This window comes from Canis lupus, chromosome 9 (genome assembly GCF_003254725.2).
Source record: "Canis lupus dingo isolate Sandy chromosome 9, ASM325472v2, whole genome shotgun sequence".
Lineage (NCBI taxonomy): Eukaryota > Metazoa > Chordata > Mammalia > Carnivora > Canidae > Canis > Canis lupus.
Window position 1 is genome coordinate 17,429,043 of NC_064251.1, and position 24,832 is coordinate 17,453,874.

At 38.0% G+C, this 24,832-nt stretch overlaps 1 protein-coding gene across 2 annotated transcripts in view; it reads left to right on the forward strand.

The window, feature by feature from the left end:
- Positions 1 to 227: 227 nt before the first annotated feature.
- Positions 228 to 24,832, forward strand: part of LOC112652896 (uncharacterized) — a 110,304-nt gene continuing 85,699 nt past the window's right edge. The window contains exons 1-4 of one of the 2 annotated variants that reach the window (XM_049114662.1): positions 228 to 348; positions 9,881 to 10,024; positions 12,165 to 12,236; positions 22,281 to 22,334. The gene's annotated coding sequence lies outside the window, so the exon portion shown is untranslated. The remainder of the gene's footprint in view (positions 349 to 9,880; positions 10,025 to 12,164; positions 12,237 to 22,280; positions 22,335 to 24,832) is intronic. The other variant, XM_049114663.1, reaches the window with a different exon arrangement.

Here is a 24,832-nt window from a genome sequence, read left to right on the forward strand (position 1 = left end):
CACTGCCTCATAGCCCATGAACATTTAATACCACAGATAAATATTTGCTGATGTACTGTGGCCACAAACCATAGTAACAGCTAAGATTTTTTCTCTTTCTCTAAGAACTAGTTTTCCTCCTTGAAAGCCTAATTGCCCTCCATGAGAATGTATGTCTTTTTAAAAAAAAATTTATTTTTTTTTAAATTTATGATAGAGTGAAAGAGAGAGAGACAGGCAGAGGGAGAAGCAGGTTCCACGCCAAGAGCCCGACGCGGAACTCGATCCCGGGACTCCAGGATTGTGCCCTGGGCCAAAGGCAGGTGCGAAACTGCTGAGCCACCCAGGGATCCCCTGTATGTCTTAAAGGTATCTAGAACTTTAATTTCTGATTATACTGCTAAATCCTGTTTTCTAGTATTTTACTTAGACTTTAACACATTTGTAAGGAGTATTGGTCTATAGCCTCTTACCCTACCCACAATGTGTTTTTTTTTGTTTGTTTTTGTTTTTTGTACTTTTGGGGCAAGTAGAAGCTACTAAAAGGTTTTATTTTTTTATTTATTTTATTTTTTAATTATAAATTTATTTTTTATTGGTGTTCAATTTGCCAACATATAGAATAACACCCAGTGCTCATCCCGTCAAGTGCCCACCTCAGTGCCCGTCACCCAGTCACCCCCACCCCCGCCCACCTCCCCTTCCACCACCCCTAGTTCATTTCTCAGACTTACGAGTCTTTCATGTTCTGTCTCCTGAAGGGTTTTATTCAGAGGCATAACTAGATTTTTTTTTAAAGACAAAGACCTCTCTTGCTGCACTGTGGAAAATAAATGTAGAGAAATGAGACTAATGACATAGATTTTTAATAATGTTGTAAAAACGTAGGTGTTAACTAGCCTTGTGATACATTCAAGAAGTATCTGGAAATAACTGAATGGAAATTGATAATCATATGCATGCAGAAGATTAAATTTTCTTATTTTTTTATTATTTTTTAATTTATTTTTTATTGGTGTTCAATTTACCAACATACAGAATAACCCCCAGTGCCCGTCACCCATTCACTCCCACCCCCCGCCCTCCTCCCCTTCTACCACCCCTAGTTCGTTTCCCAGAGTTAAGAGTCTTTATGTTCTGTCTCCCTTTCTGATATTTCCCACACATTTCTTCTCCCTTCCCTTTTATTCCCTTTAACAATTATTTATATTCCCCAAATGAATGAGAACATATAATGTTTGTCTTTCTCCGATTGACTTACTTCACTCAGCATAATACCCTCCAGTTCCATCCATGTTGAAGCAAATGGTGGGTATTTGTCATTTCTAATGGCTGAGTAATATTCCATTGTATACATAAACTACATCATCTTTATCATTCATCTTTCGATGGACACCGAGGCTCCTTCCACAGTTTGGCTATTGTGGACATTGCTGCTATAAACATCGGGGTGCGGGTGTCCCGGCGTTTAATTGCATCTGTATCTTTGGGGTAAATCCCCAACAGTGCAATTGCTGGGTCCTAGGGCAGGTCTATTTTTAACTCTTTGAGGAACCTCCACACAGTTTTCCAGAGTGGCTGCACCAGTTCACATTCCCACCAACAGTGTAAGAGGGTTCCCTTTTCTCCGCATCCTCTCCAACATTTGTTGTTTCCTGTCTTGTTAATATTCCCCATTCTCACTGGTGTGAGGTGGTATCTCATTGTGGTTTTGATTGTATTTCCCTGATGGCAAGTGATGCAGAGCATTTTCTCATGTGCATGTTGGCCATGTCTATGTCTTCCTCTGTGAGATTTCTGTTCATGTCTTTTGCCCATTTCATGATTGGATTGTTTGCTTCTTTGGTGTTGAGTTTAATAAGTTCTTTATAGATCTTGGAAACTAGCCCTTTATCTGATATGTCATTTGCAAATATCTTCTCCCATTCTGTAGGTTGTCTTTGAGTTTTGTTGACTGTATCCTTTGCTGTGCAAAAGCTTCTTATCTTGATGAAGTCCCAATAGTTCATTTTTGCTTTTGTTTCTTTTGCCTTCGTGGATGTATCTTGCAAGAAGTTACTGTGGCCGAGTTCAAAAAGGGTGTTGCCTGTGTTCTCCTCTAGGATTTTGATGGAATCTTGTCTCACATTTAGATCTTTCATCCATTTTGAGTTTATCTTTGTGTTTGGTGCAAGAGAGTGGTCTAGATTCATTCTTCTGCATGTGAATGTCCAATTTTCCCAGCACCATTTATTGAAGAGACTGTCTTTCTTCCAATGGATAGTCTTTCCTCCTTTATCAAATATTAGTTGGCCATAAAGTTGAGGGTCCGCTTCTGGGTTCTCTATTCTGTTCCATTGATCTATATGTCTGTTTTTGTGCCAGTACCACACTGTCTTGATGAACACAGCTTTGTAGTACAACCTGAAATCTGGCATTGTGATTCCCCCAGATATGGTTTTCTTTTTTAAAATTCCCCTGGCTATTCGGGGTCTTTTCTGATTCTACACAAATCCTAAAATAATTTGTTCTAACTCTCTGAAGAAAGTCCATGGTATTTTGATAGAGATTGCATTAAACGTGTATATTGCCCTGGGTAACATTGACATTTTCACAATATTAATTCTGCCATCCATGAGCATGGAATATTTTTCCATCTCTTTGTGTCTTCCTCAATTTCTTTCAGAAGTGTTCTATAGTTTTGAGGGTATAGATCCTTTACCTCTTTGGTTAGGTTTATTCCCAGGTATCTTATGCTTTGGGGTGCAATTGTAAATGGGATTGACTCCTTAATTTCTCTTTCTTCAGTCTCATTGTTAATGTATAGAAATGCCGCTGACTTCTGGGCATTGATTTTGTATCCTGCCATGCTGCCAAATTGCTGTATGAGTTCTAGCAATCTTGGGGTGGAGGCTTTTGGGTTTTCTATGTAGAGTATCATGTCATCAGCGAAGAGGGAGAGTTTGACTTCTTTGCCAATTTGAATGCCTTTAATGTCTTTTTGTTGTCTGATTGCTGAGGCTAGGACTTCCAGTACTATGTTGAATAGCAGTAGTGAGAGTGGACATCCCTGTCTTGTTCCTGATCTTAAGGGAAAGGCTCCCAGTGCTTCCCCATTGAGAATGATATTTGCTGTGGGCTTTTCATAGATGGCTTTTAAGATGTTGAGGAATGTTCCCTCTATCCCTACACTCTGAAGAGTTTTGATCAGAAATGGATGCTGTATTTTGTCAAATGCTTTCTCTGCATCTAATGAGAGGATCGTATGGTTCTTGGTTTTTCTCTTGCTGATATGATGAATCACATTGATTGTTTTACGGGTGTTGAACCAGCCTTGTGTCCCGGGGATAAATCCTACTTGGTCATGGTGAATAATTTTCTTAATGTACTGTTGGATCCTATTGGCCAGTATCTTGTTGAGAATTTTTGCATCCATGTTCATCAGGGATATTGGTCTGTAATTCTCCTCTTTGGTGGGGTCTTTGTCTGGTTTTGGAATTAAGGAGATGCTGGCCTCATAGAACGAATTTGGAAGTACTCCATCTGTTTCTATCTTTCCAAAGAGCTTTAGGAGAATAGGTATGCTTTCTTCTTTAAACGTGTGATAGAATTCCCCTGGGAAGCCATCTGGCTCTGGACTTTTGTGTCTTGGGAGGTTTTTGATGACTGCTTCAATTTTCTCCCTGGTTATTGGCCTGTTCAGGTTTTCTATTTCTTCCTGTTCCAGTTTTGGTAGTTTGTGGCTTTCCAGGAATGCGTCCATTTCTTCTAGATTGCCTAATTTATTGGCGTATAGCTGTTCATAATAATGTTTTTAAAATCGTTTGAATTTCCTTGGTGTTGGTAGTGATCTCTCCTTTCTCATTCATGATTTTATTAATTTGAGTCTTCTGTCTCTTCTTTTTAATAAGGCTGGCTAATGGTTTATCTATGTTATTAATTCTTTCAAAGAACCAACTCCTGGTTCTGTTGATCTGTTCCACAGTTCTTCTGGTCTCGATTTCATTGTGTTCTGCTCGAATCTTTATTAACTCTCTTCTTCTCCTGGGTGTACGATCTATTTGCTGTTTTTTCTCTAGCTCCTTTTTAAATTTTTTTTTTAATTTATGATAGTCACAGAGAGAGAGGGAGAGAAGGCAGAGACACAGGCAGAGGGAGAAGCAGGCTCCATGCACCGGGAGCCAGACGTGGGACTCGATCCCGGGTCTCCAGGATCACGCCCTGGGCCAAAGGCAGGCACCAAACCGCTGCGCCACCCAGGGATCCCTTCTCTAGCTCCTTTATGTGTAAGGTTAGCTTTTGTATTTGAGTTCTTTCCAGTTTTTGAATGGATGCTTGTATTGCGATGTATTTCCCCCTTAGGACTGCTTTTGCTGCATCCCAAAGATTTTGAATGGTTGTATCTTCATTCTCATTAGTTTCCATGAATCTTTTTAATTCTTCTCTAATTTCCTGGTTGACCCTTTCATCTTTTAGCAGGATGGTCCTTCACCTCCACGTGTTTGAGGTCCTTCCAAACTTCTTGTTGTGATTTAGTTCTAATTTCAAGGCATTATGGTCTGAGAATATGCAGGGGACGATCCCAATCTTTTGGTATCGGTTCAGACCCGATTTGTGACCCAGTATGTGGTCTATTCTGGAGAAAGTTCCATGTACACTTGAGAAGAATGTGTATTCAGTTGAGTTTGGATGTAAAGTTCTGTAGATATCTGTGAAATCCATCTGGTCCAGTGTATCATTTAAAGCTCTCGTTTCTTTGGAGATGTTGTGCTTAGAAGACCTATCGAGTATAGAAAGAGCTAGATTGAAGTCACCAAGTATAAGTGTATTATTATCTAAGTATTTCTTCACTTTGGTTATTAATTGATTTAAATATTTGGCAGCTCCCACATTCGGGGCATATATATTGAGGATTGTTAAGTCCTCTTGTTGGATAGATCCTTTAAGTATGATATAGTGTCCCTCTTCATCTCTCACTACAGTCTTTGGGGTAAATTTTAGTTTATCTGATATAAGGATAGCTACCCCTGCTTTCTTTTGAGGACCATTCGAATGGTTAAATAGTTCTCCAACCTTTTATTTTCAGGCTGTAGGTGTCCTTCTGTCTAAAATGAGTCTCTTGTAGACAGCAAATAGATGGGTCCTGCTTTTTTATCCAGTCTGAAACCCTGCGCCTTTTGATGGGGTCTTTAAGCCCGTTCACATTCAGAGTTAATATTGAGAGATATGAGTTTAGTGTCATCATGATATCTATTCAGTCCCTGTTTTTGTGGATTGTTCCATTGAACTTCTTAAAGGGGAATTTTAAGAGTCTCCCTTAAAATTTCTTGCAGAGCTGGTTTGGAGGTCACATATTCTTTCAGTTCCTGCCTGTCTTGGAAGCTCTTTATCTCTCCTTCCATTTTGAATGAGATCCTTGCTGGATAAAGTATTCTTGGTTGCATGTTCTTCTCGTTTAGGACCCTGAATATATCCTGCCAGCTCTTTCTGGCCTGCCAGGTCTCTGTGGAGAGGTCTGCTGTTACCCTAATACTCCTCCCCATAAAAGTCAGGGATTTCTTGTCTCTTGCTGCTTTAAGGATCTTCTCTTTATCTTTAGAATTTGCAAGCTTCACTATTAAATGTCGAGGTGTTGAACGGTTTTTATTGATTTTAGGGGGGGATCTCTCTATTTCCTGGATCTGAATGCCTGTTTCCCTTCCCAGATTAGGAAAGTTTTCAGCTAGGATTTGTTCAATTACAAATTCTGGCCATCTGTCCCTTTCGGCCACCTCGGGAACCCCAATTAAATGTAGGTTTTTCTTCCTCAGGCTGTCGTTTATTTCCCTTAATTTATCTTCATGGTCTTTTAATTGTTTGTCTCTTTTTTCCTCAGTTTCCCTCTTTGCCATCAACTTGTCTTCTATGTCACTCACTCGTTCTTCCACCTCGTTAACTCTCGTCGTTAGGACTCTTAGTTTGGATTGCATCTCATTCAATTGATTTTTAATTTCTGCCTGATTAGCTCTAAATTCTGCAGTCATGAAGTCTCTTGAGTCCTTTATGCCTTTTTCTAGAGCCACCAGTAGCTATATAATAGTGCTTCTGAATTGGCTTTCTGACATTGAATTGTAATCCAGATTTTGTAACTCTGTGGGAGAGAGGACTGTTTCTGATTCTTTCTTTTGAGGTGAGATTTTCCTTCTAGTCATTTTGCTCAGTGTAGAGTGGCCAAAAGCGAGTTATTGGGAAAAGGAGAAAAAGAGAGGAGAGAAAGAAGGAAAGAAAAGAGAAAAAAAAAGGAAGAAGAAAAGAAAAAGAGAAAGAAAAAGAAAGAAAGGAAAAAAAGGGTGGGGGTAGGAAACAAATAAAAAAGCAAACAAACAAAAAACAAAACAAAACAAAACAACAACAACAAAAACCACAGGGGAGTATCTTCTGATTTTGTATACTTTAAGTCCCTTGACTTCCCCTGGAACTTATCCATCTAGCTGGTCTTCTGGGGGAGGGGCCTGTTGTGCTGATTTTCAGGTGTTAGCACTTGGGGGAGCTGCTCTGCCCCCTGCCTGGTGCAGGGCTCAGTGAGGCCCCAGGAGGAACAACTGCAGTGGCAGCAGCCAGCTCTGAGCCCTGGAGTCAGCCCTCGCAGTAACTACAGAGCTCTTGGTCTGCAGGGCCTGGAGGCTCCTGGGCAGGTCCTCTGATCTGCTCAGCTCGGGTCAGGAGCGTCCTTGCTGTCCTGGGCCCTCCCGGCCTCTGCCTGTCCCGTGGGGAGGCCGGATCCTGGGCTGTGTCCCGGCGCCCTATGCTCCGGGGCCTGCGCTGTTGGATTCGCGCTCCGGCCGGGCAGCCCCATCTGCGGAGCCGCCGCCGGAGCCCCTCCGAGCTGCTCCTGGGTCCAGCCGTGCGCGCTGCAGCCCTTCAGGGAGCTCGGCGCACTCTCCCGGGGTGCAGTTCCTCTGTTACTGTCCCAGGGAGCCTGAGGGCGTCCCCGCCCTCCTGGGGTCCTTCTCCAACTCCCTGTGAGCCCCTTTCCGCCAGGGAAGATTGGTGCAGCTCCTGCTTCTCCAGACGGAGCTCTCCTGTCCTGGGGACACTCGCCCCGGCCTTAGCCCAGCTCCTCGCAGTGCCTATCCCCCTTGGATGCCTTTTGTTTCTTTATTTCTTTTTCCCATCTTCCTCCTACCTTGATAGAAGCGCGAACTCTTCTCAGTGTAGCACTCCAGCTGTTCTCTCTTTAAATCTCAGGCCGAATTCATAGATTTTCAGGATGATTTGAAGGTTTTCTAGGTAATTTGGTGGGGACAGGTGATTTGGAGACTCTACTCTTCTGCCATCTTGCCCCTCCTCTATCTAATTAGGAAGTTTTATACACTTTTAGAATATAGGAAATTCTAATCTAGTTGTCAAAAAGTAATAGACCACCTACATAAAAATATAACTCATAAATAAAATATTTAAAGATACACAGTAAAAATCTCTCTCCTATCTGGCCTCTCCCTTCAGTTCCTATTCTTTTTCTCCAGTAACTATAATAAGTAACTAGTTTCTTATATAGGTAGTATTTAGTCCATTCAAGAAAATATGAATATATTTGTGTGTGTATATATATATATATGTATATATACTTATTCTCCCTCTACCCACTTTTTGCATAAGTGGAAGTATAATGTGTACATTGTTCTATATCCTTGATTTTTTAATATAACAATATATTTTGTATATTTGTTCATATCAGAATATAAAGAGCTTTCTCATTCCTTTTTGTAGTTGTATGGAGAATTTGTGAATTTTCATTCTGATGGAGATAGTTACGTTTAACTTATTGGGATCAGTGATTCATCCAACTTGAATATTTGTCTTTTCAATTATGGCACCCAGAAATGTTTTGTGGCATCACCTGATAGATATCTTCCATGAAATATCTAACTTTTGAGTATAATTTTGAAAAACTCTAACTCCCTTTAGAAATGAGTTAATAGCCTAATGTTTTATGAACTTACCAAAACTCTTCAACTCTTATTTTCAATATAAAAAGTATCTTAGTGACAAAAGTGCATAGTTTTATTTCATAGTCTCTAAAGATATATTTTGTTTGGTTTAGTTTCAAATAATGTCATAATAGTTGGTTGCCAATAATAATACATTTGTATAGTATTTGATGTTGTACTAAGTAAGCACTTTCACATAATTTATGTCCTATCAACTATTCTTTATGACTCTCCTGTTAAGTAGGAGTCTTAGAAAGAATGAGAAAAATGAAGTTCAAAGAAATTGTGCCTTACCTAGAACCCCACAACAAGCAAATATTGTACTCCACGTGCAGATATATTTTTTATGTATTATAGCTTAACAGTTTAGCTTACAAATTAATTTTATATTATAATTTACAGATTAAAATCATGACCAGCACACATACATTGAACACAAAAAATGCATGAGGTAGGCTGTGAGAATCTTAAAATTTAGATGAAAAACTAGGCCATTTATATAAAAACTAATATTCTATAAGATCAAATTAGTGATGCATATTTATTATTTTAGGAGTTCAGATGAAGATTAGATTCCTATGAAACAAAATGGAGGAAGTCTTTGAAGGAAGGGTAACATCTTGGTAGGTAGAGGGGAATCAAGAAAACACTAAGACCTAGAGATTAGAAGGGAAGAAAAGAATGGGGACATGAGAAAGATTTGAAAGACGAGGAATGAGTGATAGTTGGTAGGTCTACATTGAAGGGAGTATCAAATGTTAGCTCAAATAGGTCTTAATATATTCTTTGGGTAAGAGAGTGTCAGGTGCTGAGCTGTCTCTAAAAATTGACTTTAACAGTGTATTGGATTAAGGAGCCACTAGAAGTGGGAAGACAATTTATTCAGTCCATTCTTTTAACAAACAAGGGGCACTGTGCTGGTAAGCAAGATAGGTAAATACTGATCTCTGACCCCAGAGAACTCATTGAAGAAAGATTAACAGATAAATAACTACAAATTGTGCTAAATGTTAAGGAGAAAATGTGCGAGGAGGAGGTACAACATTAAGGTGTAGTAGCTTAATTTAAATAGGATAGTCAGGGAAGCATGTTCTGAGATGTGACTAAACTAGTTTTAGGCTAAAACTACAGGATGAGAAGGATTCCACTACTTGAAGAGTTGAGAGAAGAGTTTTCCAGATTGAAGGAAGAAGCTGTGAATGGTCCTAGGGTTGGAAGTAACATATATGTTATTATCTATATTAGGCCACTAGTGTTATTAAATAAGAAGACTGACATATGGGGGAAGGCACAAAAGTCTTATATTAACCTCAGTTTCCAATTATTTTAAAAAATAACCGTTCTGTTAACAAATTTATTAGCTATTACCCTATATACCAAGGTTCTCAACTCTAAGTGAAAGAGAGTCAGTATAAGACAAATTAAGTTTAATAAAGAAATGGGGAAAAGGCAGATTAAGGTGTTAGTGACTGGGAGCTGCAGAGAGATCACTGGACACATACAGAAAGGACATAGGAAACATGAGAAGTAAAGATAGATGGATAGAAGGAGACACATATCAAGGTTTAACTTCTATGAGTCTGCTTTATAACTGATCTGTTTTATATGTATGAAATGAGAATTAGATACATATGAACCTTGAGAGAGTATTTAAGGTGAGTGCTATATCATCTTTTAAAATTGCTAGAGGGATCCCTGGGTGGCGCAGCGGTTTGGCGCCTGCCTTTGGCCCGGGGCGCGATCCTGGAGACCCGGGATCGAATCCCACGTCAGGCTCCCGGTGCATGGAGCCTGCTTCTCCCTCTGCCTGTGTCTCTGCCTCTCTCTCTCTCTCTCTGTGACTATCATAAAAAAAATTAAAATTGCTAGATATCTATACTAATATTTTGAATTATGACTTAAACTAATTATTTAGCATTTGTATCTAAACTGAAAATATTTTCTTCTGATAGAGGTTAATGAACTTGCAGATGCCTTAAACAAAGTCACCAATGAGAAAGTTGATGTTGATGATGTAAAATCTATGCTGAAAGGCCTGGGAATATATTTCCCAAAGGAAGAATTACAGGAGGTGCTTACATCCATTCCTCTTGATAGTAAGTATTCCTTTTCTGAGTCATTTATTACATACCAAACTTGTATTTACTTTCACTAATAAATCCACAGAGCTGATCAATTAGGAATCAAATGTAATGAATTCAGTAACATTAGGTATTTTCTATTAGGCTTGGATGAGAATTTGTTTGGGGTTATTCTCATATTGAATTATCCTAGGGAAGTTTTGTATTCCTCTTTTTCCCATTCTTTGCCTCTTGAGGCTTGAATTATATGTTCTTATTGGACAGGAGCTATGAAACTCTCTCATGTCTATGAAGCACATGGCCAGGCCTTGGTGTGGTGATAGCACACTACCAGTTTTGTTTCCCCATGGTGCTAAAAGGGGTACACTGGTATTTTTGGAATCTTGCCAATGAGATATTTAGCAGGATGATGTTAAAATGGGGTTTTATCATAAGAAGATTAACTATTAAAACTTATAGGAAAATACTGAAGCATACAGGCTTCTTCCATATTATGTAATAGGTATTCCCATTACTCTACTATCTTACCCATGAAACATTGAATGTACTCTGGTTTTGATGTGAAGTTAACTGACTTCTCCAAATGTGAGATATCTATGATATCTGTGGAACTTCTGGGTCTCCTTGAAGTTTAGGCTAAATGAACCTTGGTTAGTAAATTTACAACTGTTTTGGATCCCCTGGGTCTCCTTGGAGTCACCCATGTTCTTGAGATTAATTTCCTCTAAGTTTTAGGCTGAATTTAGGTAGCTACAAAAATTAAATTATTGCCAGAGCCAAGATGTTTAGGATGTAACAAAAATGTTATGTTTTCCAATTGACAAAATATTTTGTCCTTAAACTTTGGTTTTTTAAATGGGCCTATAAAACTTTCCTAGATATGTGGTTTATAAACAAATCTCTTGCAGGGTTAATATTAATGATATGATAGGGTTTATCATAGTACAACATTTAGAATTTCTTTCTTACTTGAACAATTCATGCATGATGCTTTCTGAAATCAATGTTACCTTTCTTTGGTATTGATATAGCAGTGCCAGTCTTTCCAATATTTGGGGGACATTTTTGTGTATATATGTTGGATACATCCAAGTATCCAATGAATAAAAAAATTAAGAATAGCAACATCAAACAATGGCTTGTTATCTATTTTTTGGCAAGAGAATTACTTGTATGATTAGTTATCATAGCTTTGATGGAATTCCCAGCCTCAGATATGCCAGAGATGAAGATAAGCAAATGTCCTGAGATTTCTTTTTATGTAATCATTCTTCAGTCTTTAATTAAATATTTGCAATGATTTGTGTAGCCTAGTGGCTACATTCTGCCTATAAAATCAGATAGCCTAGACTTTTGGCTTCATGTTTAGTAACTGTATGCTTAGACTGACTAGACTCTCTAAGGCTGGGTTTCCTCATCTGTTAAAAAGGGGAAATATTAGTAACAACCTCACAGAATTTTTGTGGTATTAAATGAAATGGTATATATAGAGCACTTACCATAGTGCCCAGGAAGCTCAGACTGAATGCTTAATAAGTGGTAGAAGTAGCAGTAGTACTACAACTAGTAGTTATTATTATTACTATTATTATCCAGGACCCATTATTGATATTTGAGTGGCTTTTTTAAAAAAAACTTCGTACGTTGTATATTTTTTTAAATATAGAAGAAGAAGGCCCCCTGAAAGCTCTGGCTGCCATTAGAAAAAATGTGGTCACTCCTGATGATCTAGGCTCCATCCTGAAAAATATAGGAGTTCCATTACCTCAAGATGCACTTCAAAGATCAGTGCAGAATGTGGCTCTCATGGGTGAGTAATATTTCTAGATATCCTTTATCTTAGCTGACATGCATCTGTTTGAACTTTTCAAGAATCCTTAAGAGGTCTATCTGCTTCATGGATTATCCAAGCCTCTTTTCTACCTACTACCCAGTTGAATCCTACTCATTTTCAGTAGCATCATACAAAGGAAGATCTATAGGAGATTAGTGTATGTGTCTGAAAGATATGCATGAGTCTGTCTTTCTGATTAAATATGTATGTCTATATTTCAAGGCCAAATCTATAAACTGTTTTTCAGTATGGCAATTATGCTATGGTTGCCCATCTCTGATCATATTCCCTGTTCATTGACATGCATTTTTTTTCTTTCAGAGGATGGAAAAGTAAATTTAGAAGAATTTATTGGCAATTTAATCAATCCAGGATCTTCACCTCTACCTGAAAGTAAGAATTTTCAGTTGAATATAGATAATAAGCGGGTTGTGGATCTCTTGGGAAAATCCCAGCTAGGGTTTTGAGGTGTTCTTTTAAAAAAATTTTTTTTATTGGAGTTCAGTTTGCCAACATATAACACCCCATGCTCATCCTGCCAAGTGCCCCCCTCAGTGTCCCCCTCAGTGCCAATCACCCCACCCACCTCCCTTTCTTGAGGTGTTCTTAAACTGATTTAACACTGGCTTAGTTTTCTAATGTCTTTATTCTATACATGTCAAATGTGTAGGACAACTAAGAGAACATACTCTTTAGAGAGTACTAGTTACCTCTTTTGCCTAGTCTGAGACCAGAATCTTGACTGCAGTTATCTTTTCAGTAAGGGCCTTATGAAGAAAAGAATATTATTAGTTAAAATGACTAAAACAGCACTTGGCATTAGGTTGTTTACAAGTTACTCTTCTTTAACTTAAGTGTAATTGCATGAGACATTTTAACATGATAATTAGTGGTTCCTGGTACTGATTTATAATAATTCTTTATCAAGAAACTAGTGAAAACCTTTGTTACTATTAGGAGAATTTTTGTTCAGGTTTGTTATTTTTCTTTTATTTGAATATTGTTTTCTTTGGCTATTTCTTTGTATTAGCTCTGTGGGTTTTTTAAAAATTTCTCTTTATACACTAATTCAAAGTTTAAATTTAGCACAATGTTTGTCAGTTATAACGTTAAGAACCCTTTCCCTCTTTTGGTTTGCCTGGTGTTTCCATAATCTTAGGCCTCTGAGTTCCCTGGTAGGCTGCACTTTCTTGCCCCTCTGGTGCTGAAAAAGGAAGGAACGATTTATAGTTTGCACATTTAAGTGAGAAGAAGACTTCTGACACCAAGCCAAAATTATACACACATTCAAATCACTTTATACTGTCCATTTTTAAGCATGCTTATTGGTTGCAGAAGCTCAAGGTTTACTTCTTCAACCATCTCCACCTACTTTTGGATAGGCACACACGTGTAGCTTTGACAAGCCAAAAATATTTATGAAGAGATGTTTTGTAGAAATGCCTTTTTTGAGGCAACTTTCTAATATATCTCAGCTGTTTTTGAGAACTGGTGCCAAAACAGCCATAACAAAAGTGTCACTGTATCTCCTGAAAGCATTGCCCATTATGCTATTTAGTGATGAATATGAAAAATGTCTTGAAATTTAATATATAAAAAAACCTTTCTCTCTCCCAAAGACCAGTGTGCTTCTTTGTGTAGACAGTAACCTGAGTTCCCCATTATGCCTTAGCTTCCAAAAAGTTCAGATCTAAATTTAATATTTAATCATTATAACTATTGGCTTTGTTTGTTATTTACTACCTTTTTCTTGTGTGTTTTAAAATTTTTTCTATTTCTATTTTAGTGTATTAATTTGCATTGAATAATTCTTTAAACTATTTTGGGAAGTCATTCTTTATGAAGCAGTGTATCAAAAACTGGTATCCGTGAATGCTGGCCCATGGGATATCTATGAATATGTCATAAAAAAGAGTCCTGTGACTAAATATGAAAAACACTAGAGTATAAAACAAATTTCCCTGCAACCAGACTATTAAGAGACTTTATACATTTAAGAGTTTGATAGAGGGATCCCTGGGTGGCTCAGTAGTTTAGCACCTGCCTTTGGCCCAGGGTCCCACGTCGGGCTCCCTGCATGGAGCCTGCTTATCCCTCTGCCTGTGTCTCTGCCTCTCTCTCTCTCTCTCTCTCTTTTTCTGTGTCTCATGAATAAATAAATAAAATATTAAAAAAAAGAGTTTGATAGAGTTGATATACAGCAGACCCTGAATCTACCAGATCACAGAATTCTTTCATTGTTGTTATTTTGTTTTGATAATTTTAGAAATGATACCCAACAATCCAGAATTACACTAATAGGTATTTACCCAAAGGCTACAAAAGTACTAGTTTGAAGGGGGTACTTGTGCCCCAATGTTTATAGGAGCATTATTAACAATAGCCAAACAATAGAAAGAGGCCAAATGTCCATTGACTGATATATGCATAAAGAAGATGTGGTATATACATATAAAATGGACTATTACTCCGCCATCAAAAAGAATGAAATCTTGCCATTTGCAGTGATATGGATGCAGCTAGAGTGTATTGTGCTAAGCAAAATAAGTCAGTCAGAGAAAGACAAATACCATATGATTTCACTTATATGTAGAAGTTAAGAAACAAACTAGATGAACATAGTGGGAGATTAAGAGGGGGAGGCAAACCATAAAACAGACTCTTCATGATAGAGAACAAACTGAGGGTTGATGGAAAGAGGTGAGTAAAATGGGTAAAATGGGTACTTTTACCCATTTACCATGGGTAAAATGATAATACAGATTAAAAAGGGTACTTGTAATGAGCACTGGGTGTTGTATATAAGTGATGAATCTCTATATTCCATACCTGAAACCAATATTATATGTTAACTAACTAGAATTTAAGTAAAAACTTGAAAAAATTATGGAATATTTCAAACACACAGAAATTATAGGAAATAATAGATTTAACAACATTTAATAGTTTCCTATATTTGCTTTGGACCTTTAACTTTTTGATTTTTAAAGAAATAAAAATATTCTGTTATAGTGGAAGCCCCCATTACTATTCTCAATTCTGTTACCTTTACTTCCTCATTCATTTCCCAAGGCTAACCTCAAGTTGTACAGAACCCTTTGTAGTTCACATACTAGTTTTTCCTGTGTTCTTCAGAAGACAGTTTGGAAGCATGGTTTTGAAGAATAAAATGGAAAAATTGTTTGATGCCAATATGATAAAATTGAATCTATTTATTTGAATTACCCTTGTACTCTGTGGCTCTGTTAAATTTTCTTATTAGCCCTGGTATTTTGGTAGATTCCTTAAGATTTTCATGTAAATAATTATGTAATCTGCAGATAGACATGATTTTACTTCTTTCTTCCCATTCTCTATGCCTTTTATTTCTTTCTCTTGTTCTTGACTTATTTTATTGGCTAGCACCTCCAGTATAATGTTGACTAGAAGTGTTGAGAATGGGCATCTTGCCTTATGATGACAATAAGGGGTGTGAGGAAAGAGTGATGGGGGAACCACAGCTAGGACCAGACAATGTTCCCTAGGCAAGCGGAGCTTGGGAGAGGAGGCCTGACACTGACAGGGAAATGGATGTGAAGGAAACAGCACTGAATGAATCCTTGACAATAGAATTATACAGAAAAGCTGGCTGCTCTTGTACCTGACTCCCTAGTTTGCAGAAGACTGGGAAGAGAGGTTAAGTAGTCCTCACCTGGACTTTATAGATTAGGACGGGTGGTTCAGGCATTCCAAATAGAAATACTGGTGTGTCCGGGTATGGAAATGGTGTTGTAGGGCTCAGAAAAGAAAATGAAGGAGCAGCTTCGGCCAGGTAGGTTACTATAGTTGAGACAAACCAGAGGTTACCATCATTATGATAATATGTCTGCTCCTATCCTCATTTATTTTTAAATCTTCATGCTGGCATTCACTCAATGACCTCCCTTTTCACTTGGCATTTTATCTTGCCTTCTGTACTGGCTGTGGAACCTCCGCTTGACTGTCAGGCACATTGGGACTTTTGGCTTCTGTCTCTAACCTCTTTTCCTTTTACTGGGTCACAGGAGATCTTTTGCTATTTGATCTATTTTGGAGCTGTGGAAAATGTGGTGGCTGTGACACACTCTTCTGCTGAAGATGGCAGTGCTCCCATTTCTTTATTTTTTATTTTTTTTATTGGAGCTCAATTTGACAAAATATACCATAACATCCAGTGTTATGCTCATCCCATCAAGTGCCTCCCTCAGTGCCCATCACCCAGTCACCCCCACCCCCTGCCCACCTCCCTTTCCACCACCCCTTGTTCTTTTCCCAGAGTTAGAGTCTCTCATGTTCTGTCCCCTCACTGATACTTTCCACTCATTTTCTCTCCTTTCCCCTTTATTCCCTTTGACTATTTTTTATATTCCCCAAATGAATGAGACCATATAATGTTTGTCCTTCTCCGATTGACTTATTTCACTCAGCATAATACCCTCCATGTCCATCCATGTCGAGCAAATGGTATTTGTCATCTCTAAAGGCTGAGTAATATTCCATTGTATACATAGACCACATCTTCTTTATCCATTCATCTTTCGATGGACACCGAGGCTCCTTCCGCAGTTTGGCTATCGTGGACATTGCTGCTATAAAAATTGGGGTGCAGGTGTCCCGGCGTTTCACTGACTCTGTATCTTTGGGGGTAAATCCCCAGCAATGCAATTGCTGGGTCATAGGGCAGATCTATATTTAACTCTTTGAGGAACCTCCACACAGTTTTCCAGAGTGGCTGTAACAGTTCACATTCCCACCAACAGTGCAAGAGGGTTCCCCTTTCTCCGCATCCTCTCCAACATTTCTTGTTTCCTGCCTTGTTAATTTTCCCCATTCTCACTGGTGTGAGGTGGTATCTCATTGTGGTTTTGATTTGTATTTCCCTGATGGCCAGTGATGCAGAGCATTTTCTCATGTGCTTGTTGGCCATGTCTATGTTTTCCTCTGTAAGATCTCTGTTCATGTCTTTTGCCCATTTCATGATTGGATTGTTGGTTTCTTTGCTGTTGAGTTTAATAAGTTCTTTATAGATCTTGGAAACTAGCCCTTTATCTGATACGTCATTGGCAAATATCTTCTCCCATTCTGTAGGTTGTCTTTTAGCTTTGTTGACTGTTTCTTTTGCTGTGCAAAAGCTTCTTATCTTGATGAAGTCCCAATAGTTCATTCTTGCTTTTGTTTCTCTTGTCTTCATGGATGCATCTTACAAGAAGTTCCTGTAGCCAAGTTCAAAAAGGGTGTTGCCTGTGTTCTCCTCTAGGATTTTGATGGATTCTTGTCTCACATTAGGATCTTTCATCCATTCTGAGTTTATCTTTGTGTATGGTGTAAGAGAATGATCTAGTTTCATTCTTCTGCATGTGACTGTCCAATTTTTCCCAGCACCATTTATTGAAGAGACTGTCCTTTTTCCAGTAGATAGTCTTTCCTTCTTTGTCGAATATTAGTTGACCATAAAGTTGAGGGCCCATTTCTGAATTCTCTATTCTGTTCCATTGATCTATGTGTCTGTTTTTGTGCCAGTACCGCACTGTCTTGATGACCACAGCTTTGTAGTACAACCTGAAATCTGGCATTGTGATGCCCCTAGCTCTGGTTTTCTTTTTTAATATTCCCCTGGCTATTCGGGGTCTTTTCTGATTCCACACAAATCTTAAGATGATTTGTTACAACTCTCTGAAGAAAGCCCATGGTATTTTGATAGGGACTGCATTAAATGTGTAAATTGCCCTGGGAAGCACTGACGTTTTCACAATATTAATTCTTCCAATCCATGAGCATGGAATATTTTTCCATCTCTTTGTGTCTTCCTCAGTTTCTTTCAGAAGTGTTCTGTAGTTTTTAGGGTATAGATCCTTCACCTCTTTGGTTAGGTTTATTCTCAGGTACCTTATGCATTTGGGTGCAATTGTAAATGGAATTGATTCCTTAATTTCTCTTTCTTCAGTTTCATTGTTAGTGTATAAAATGCCACTGACTTCTGGGCATTGATTTTGTATCCTGCCATGCTGCCAAATTGCTGTATGAGTTCTAGCAATCTTGGGGTGGAGTCCTTGGGTTTTCTATGTAGAGTATCATGTCATCTGCAAAGAGGGAGAGTTTGACTTCTTCTTTGCCAATTTGAATGCCTTTAATGTCTTTTTGTTGCCTGATTGCTGAGGCTAGGACTTTTAGTACTATGTTGAATAGCAGTGGTGAGAGTGAAATCCCTGTCGTGTTCCTGATCTTAGTGGAAAGGCTCCCAGTGCTTCCCCATTGAGAATGATATTTTCTGTGGGCTTTTCGTAGATGGCTTTTAAGATGCTGAGGAATGTTTTCTCTATCCCTAAACTCTGAAGAGTTTGGATCAGGAATGGATGCTGTATTTTGTCAAATGCTTTCTCTGCATCTATTGAGAGGATTATATAGTTCTTGTTTTTTCTCTTGCTGATATGATCAATCACATTGATTGCTTTACGGGTGTTGAACCAGCCTTGCATCACAGGGATAAATCCCACTTGGTCATGGTGAATAATCTTCTTTAAGTATTTTTGGATCCTATTGGCTAGTATCTTGTTGAGAATTTTTGCATCCATGTTCATCAGGGATATTGGTCTGTAATTCTCCTTTTTGGTGGGGTCTTTGTCTGGTTTTGGTATTAAAGTGAAGCTGGCCTCACAGAACAAATTTGGAAGTATTCCATCTCTTTCTATCTATCTGAGCAGCTTTAGTAGAATAGGTATGGTTTCTTCTTTAAACGTTTGATAGAATTCCCCTGGGAAGCCATCTGGCCCTGGACTTTTGTGTCTTGGGAGGTTTTTGATGACTGCTTCAATTTCCTCCCTGGTTATTGGCCTGTTCAGGTTTTCTATTTCTTCCTGTTCCAGTTTTGGTAGTTTGTGGCTTTCCAGGAATGCATTCATTTCTTCTATAGATTGCCTGATTTGTTGGCGTACAGCTGCTCATAATAAGTTTTTAAGATCGTTTGTATTTCCTTGGTATTGGTGGTGATCTCTCCTTTCTCATTCATGATTTTATTAATTTGAGTCTTTTCTCTCCTTTTTAATAAGGCTGGCTAATGGTTTATCTATCTTATTAATTCTTTCAAAGAGCCAACTCCTGGTTTTGTTCATCTGTTCCACAGTTCTTCTGGTCTCTATTTCATTGAGTTCTGCTCGAATCTTTATTAACTCTCTTCTTCTGCTGGATGTAGGATCTATTTGCTGTTTTTTCTCCAGCTCCTTTAAGTGCAAGGTTAGCTTTTGTATTTGCATTCTTTCCAGTTTGGGGATGTATGCCTGTATTGCGATGCATTTCCCCCTCAGAACTGCTTTTGCTGTATCCCAAAGATTTTGCCTTTATACTGCGTTTAATAAGCTTATCCCAAGATGTTACATATTCTATGACTTTTTTTTAGGTTTCTTTTTTTTGTATTGGTGTTTAATTTGCCAACATATAGAATAACACCCAGTGCTCATCCCATCAAGTGCCCCCCTCAGTGCCCGTCACCCAGTCACACCCACCCCCACTTACCTCCCTTTCCACCACCCCTTGTTCTTTTCCCAGAATTAGGAGTCTCTCATGTTCTGTGAGAGTACCCCAAAGATTTTGAATGGTTGTATCTTCATTCTCATTAGTTTCCATGAATCTTTTTAATTCTTCCCTAATTTCCTGGTTGACCCTTTCATCTTTTAGCAGAATGGTCCTTAGCCTCCACGTGTTTGAAATCCTTCCAAACTTCTTCTTGTTATTTAGTTTTAATTTCAAAGCATTATGGTCTAAAAATATGCAGGGGATGATCCCAATCTTTTAGTATCGGTTCAGAACCGATTTGTGACCCAGTATGTGGTCTATTCTGGAGAAAGTTCCATGTGCACTTGAGAAGAATGTGTATTCAGCTGCGTTTGGATGTAAAGTTCTGTAAATATCTGTGAAATCCATCTGGTCCAGTGTATCATTTAAAGCTCTTGTTTCTTTGGTGATGTGCTTAGAAGATCTGTCAATTGTAGAAAGTGCTACATTCAAGTCACCAAGTATAAGTGTATTATTATCTAAGTATGTCTTAACTTTGGTTATTGATTGATATACTTGGCAGCTCCCACATTCGGGGCATAAATATTTATGATTGTTAGGTCCTCTTGTTGGATAAATCCTTTAAGTATGATATAGTGTCCCTCTTCATCTCTTACTACAGTCTTTGGGATAAACTTTAGTTTATCTGATATGAGGATGGCTACCCCTGCTTTCTTTTGAGGACCATTCGAATGGTAAATGGTCCTCCAACCTTTCATTTTCAGGCTGTGGGTATCCTTCTGTCTAAAATGAGTCTCTTGTAGACAGCAAATAGATGGGTCCTGCTTTTTTATCCAGTCTGAAACCCTGTGCCTTTTGATGGGGTCATTAAGCCCATTCACGTTCAGGGTTACTATTGAAAGATATGAATTTAGTGTCATCATGATACCTATTCAGTCCCTGTTTTTGTGGATTGTTCCCTTGGACCTCCTCTTTCTATTACAGAGTCCCCCCTTAGTATTTCTTGCAGAGCTGGCTTGGTAGTCACATATTCTTTCAGTTTCTGCCTATCTTGGAGCTCTTTATCTCTCCTTCTATTCTGAATGAGAGGCTTGCCGGATAAAGTATTCTTGGCTGCAGGTTCTTCTCATTTAGGACCCTGAATATATCCTGCCAGCCCCTTCTGGCCTGCCAGGTCTCTGTGGAGAGGTCTGCTGTTAATCTAATATTTCTCTCCATAAAATTAGAGATTTCTTGTCTCTTGCTGCTTTAAGGATCTTCTCTTTATCTTTGGAATTTGCAAGTTTCACTATTAAAGATTGAGGTGTTGAGAAGTTTTTATTGATTTTAGGGGGAGATCTCTCTATCTCCTGGATCTGAATGCCTGTTTCCCTTCCCAGGCTAGAAAAATTCTCAGCTATGATTTGTTCAAATACATATTCTTGACTTCTGTCCCTTTTGACACCCTGGGGAACCCCAATTAAATGTAGATTTTTCCTTCTGAGGCTGTCATGATCTTTTGTTTTTCTCTTTTTTCCTCAGTTTCCCTCCTTGCCATCAACTTGTCTTCTACGTCATTCACTGTTCTTCTACCTCGTCAACTCTTGTCATTAGAACCTCTAGTTTGGATTGCATCTCATTTAATTGATTTTTTAAAAAGATTATTTTATTTATTTATTCAGAGAGAGAGAGAGAGAGAGAGGCAGAGACACAGGCAGAGGGAAAAGTAGGCTCCATGCTGAGAGCCTGACATGGGACTCGATCCCTGGTCTCCAGGATCACGCCCTGGGCTGCAGGCGGCTCTAAACCGCTGCGCCACTGGGGCTGCCCTCATTTAATTGATTTTTAATTTCTGCCTGATTAGATCTAAATTCTGTAGTCAGGACGTCTCTTGAATCCTTTACACTTTTTTCTAGAGTGACCAGTAGCTTTATAATTATACTTCTGAATTGGCTTTCTGACATTGAATTGTAATCCAAATTTTGTAACTCTATGGGAGAGAGGACTGTTTCTGATTCCTTCTTTTGAGGTGAGTTTCTCCTTCTAGTCATTTTGCTCAGTGCAGAGTGGCCAAAAACAAGTTGTACTTGATAGAAGCGTGAACTCTTCTCACTGTAGCATTCCAGGCTGTTCTCTCTTTAAATCTAAGACCGAATTCATAGGTTTTCAGGGTGATTTGAAAGTTATCTGGGTAATTTGGTGGGGACAGGTGACTTGGGGATCCTACTCTTCCGCCATCTTGCCCCCTCCCTCTTCAGTGCTCCCATTTCTTCTCTACTTTCCTCTGACTGTATTTTCTCAGCACAGGCTGCATGTCATGCTGCCTTCCAGGGCTCCTAAAATACTATCAAGCACAGACCCTGTTTTTCTTGGTTGGTTTGCACAATTTTAAGAGGCAGCTCATTAAAATGGATTGCTTAAAAGTTTTGTTAGGTCTCAAGGAAAGAAAAGATGCCTTATCACCATCTCCTTACATGAGCAGAATGAATGTTTTTTTTTAAGATTTTATTTTTAAGCAATCTCTCTGCCCAGTGCGGAGCTCAAACCTGCAACCCCAAGATCCAGAATCACATGTTCTACCAACCCAGCCCCCCAGGCACCCTGAATGTGTCTTCTTTTCATCACCTTCTAAAAGGGAACTCATTGTGAGTTTTGAAAGATACTAAAAACTTGAATTCTGATTTTTTTTGTTCATTATTTATTTCAAACTGCCTTATTTTGTAGGTCATTATGATTCATTATGTCTCTGAAACAGGAATCTTCATTGACTAATAGCTTTCTTTTTTCCTATTCCTTATATTTATTTGGAATTAAGTTGGATCATATTTAGATCAATACATACAACTTCCTTAAATTGCTATAATTACATTAATAGTTTTATAAAATTCACTATAAGTATTTAGCTTTGTGACCTAGTTTCTTATTTTACAGCTGATAAAGACATGAATGAGAAGAATGGGATAAAAGATGGGAGGTCATCTGCTGGTGAGTGAAAAATTTGTTAATGAACTAATTCATTCATTTATTTAACAGATATTTACTAAATAAGTGATACTATGTTAAGTGCTAGAGATTTAATTAAGTATATAAACTTTTTAAACTTGCAGCAGTGGGATGCCTGGGTGGCTCAGCAGTTGAGTGTCTGCCTTCGGATCGGGGTATAATCCTGGGGTTCGGGATTGAGTCTCGCATTGGGCTCCCTGTGAGGAGCCTGCTTATTTCTTTGCCTATGTCTCTGCCTCTCTCTCTCTGTTTCTCATGAATAAATAAAATCTTTAAAATAATAAAATAAACTTTCAGTAGTATCTGTGGCAAATTCTTTTTTGTATATTTTGCATATTTTGCCACTTTTTGAAAAGTAATGTACGTTAGATTGTTTCCAATGAATTTAGTTAATAAAAACTAAACCCAAAATTCAATTTTCATTTATTAGTTAAAGACAACTATTTATATATCTGCCCTAAGGAGAACTTCTTGAAGAAAACATAGGTAAATAATATTGTGATCTTAGGGTAGAAAAGGATTTTCTTTTTTCTAAATTTACCATAAGACCCAGCAATCCCCCTGATGGGTGTTTTTCCAGGATAAATGAATATATATGTTCACAAAAATATTTGTGAATGAACATTCATAGCAGCTTTATTCCTAATGACTACAAATTGGAAACAATCCTAATATCCATCAACCCATGCAGGGATAAGTTGTAGTGATTGTTCTTTTTTTTTTAATATTTATTTATTTATTTACTTATTTATGATAGACATAGAGAGAGAGAGAGAGAGAGAGAGAGAGAGGCAGAAACACAGGAGGAGGGAGAAGCAGGGTCCATGCCAGGAGCCCGACGTGGGACTCGATCCCGGGTCTCCAGGATCGCCAAAGGCAGGCGCCAAACCGCTGCGCCACCCAGGGATCCCCCATAGTGATTGTTCTTAAGGTTGCATTTGATTAAAGTGGGAAAAGAAATATGTAGGCAAGAAACAGAAGTGAAAATTTGACTTGGGAGTTAGGAGTATCATATTAGGGAAGGTGCTTTCTGAAGTGTAAGGATGCTTATGGTCAGTTTTAAGAATATTAATGCAAGTGATTGGCTGCTTTTATTTATTTATTTTTTTTTTTTTATTTTTTTTGATTGGCTGCTTTTAAATTCTACCCCAGCAGCATGGTTGATTTGGTAGAATGGAGCAAGTGTTGATTTAGGAATCTGACAGCTACAGTTTTCTCTCCTACTAGCTTTGTGACTTTAGGCACGTATCTTTACTTTTCTGAGGCTGTTTCTTTGTTTTTCTTTAAAAAATGATAATAACAAAAGTTTGAGTTATGGTATGAAAGCACCCATCACACTACATGGTTTAGTAGACAATCATTAAATTCAGTTTTCTTTCCTTCCCTGACTGAAACAGAACAGGTTAGAGAGGTCAGGAGATCAAATCAAAATGATGGGTTTGGAGGAGAAAACTTTTAAATCTTTAAGTTTCCGTTCTAATGCTGTAAGTAGAGTTTAACATCTTAGTACTTTAAAAGAACATTGTACCATTTGCAGAGTACTCATTTTTAAATTTTTTATGATGTGGAGATGGAGGAGAGACATAGACATCTATCATGGGAAGTTGTTGATTTCTGATGCTCTATTTCACAATGAGTAAGTTCATATTCTGTTTGTGAATCTCATTGTGATCTCTGTAATTTGTATCCCATTTTCCAGCTGATGGGAAAGTTCAATCTAATAAACTAATGAATAAAGCAAAAGCTATCATAGGTGAGAAGTTAATGTAAAACTGAGATACTCATGTTTTCAAAACATATTTATGCAACTATTAAAGTTTTTTTTATTATTGAAGTTTGTTTGGCATAAATGTTATATTAGTTTTCAGGCATACAACAGTGTTTCAAAAATTATATACATTACAAAATGCTCACCACAATAAATATAGTTACCATCTGTCACCATACAGTGTTATTATGATATTATTGGCTATATTGCCTATGCTGTACTTTTCATCTCTGTGACTTATTTAGAACTAGAAGTTTGTCCCTCTTAATCCCATTCACCTGTTTCATGCATCCTCCCACTCTTCTTTCCTTTGGCAACCAACCGTTTCCTTTTTGTATTTATGAGTTTGTTTCTGTTTTCTGTATGTTTGTTTATATGTTTTTTAGATTCCACATAAAAGTGAAATCATCTGGTATTTATTTCTCTGTCTCACTTGTTTCACTTAGCATGATACCCGGAATATCCATCCATGTTGTAGCAAATGGCAAGATTTCATTCATTCATTCTTTTTTGTAGCTGAATAATATATTCCAGTGTGTGTGCATGTGTGTGTGTGTCTGTCTTCTGTGCATCTATCTTCATTCATTTATCATAGACACTTAGTTTTCTTCTATGTCTAAGCTATTGTAAATACTGCTGCAATAAACATAGAGGTTTGCAATAGTATTTTGAATTATGTAATCATTGCCTTGTAACTCCTGCCAATTTAACT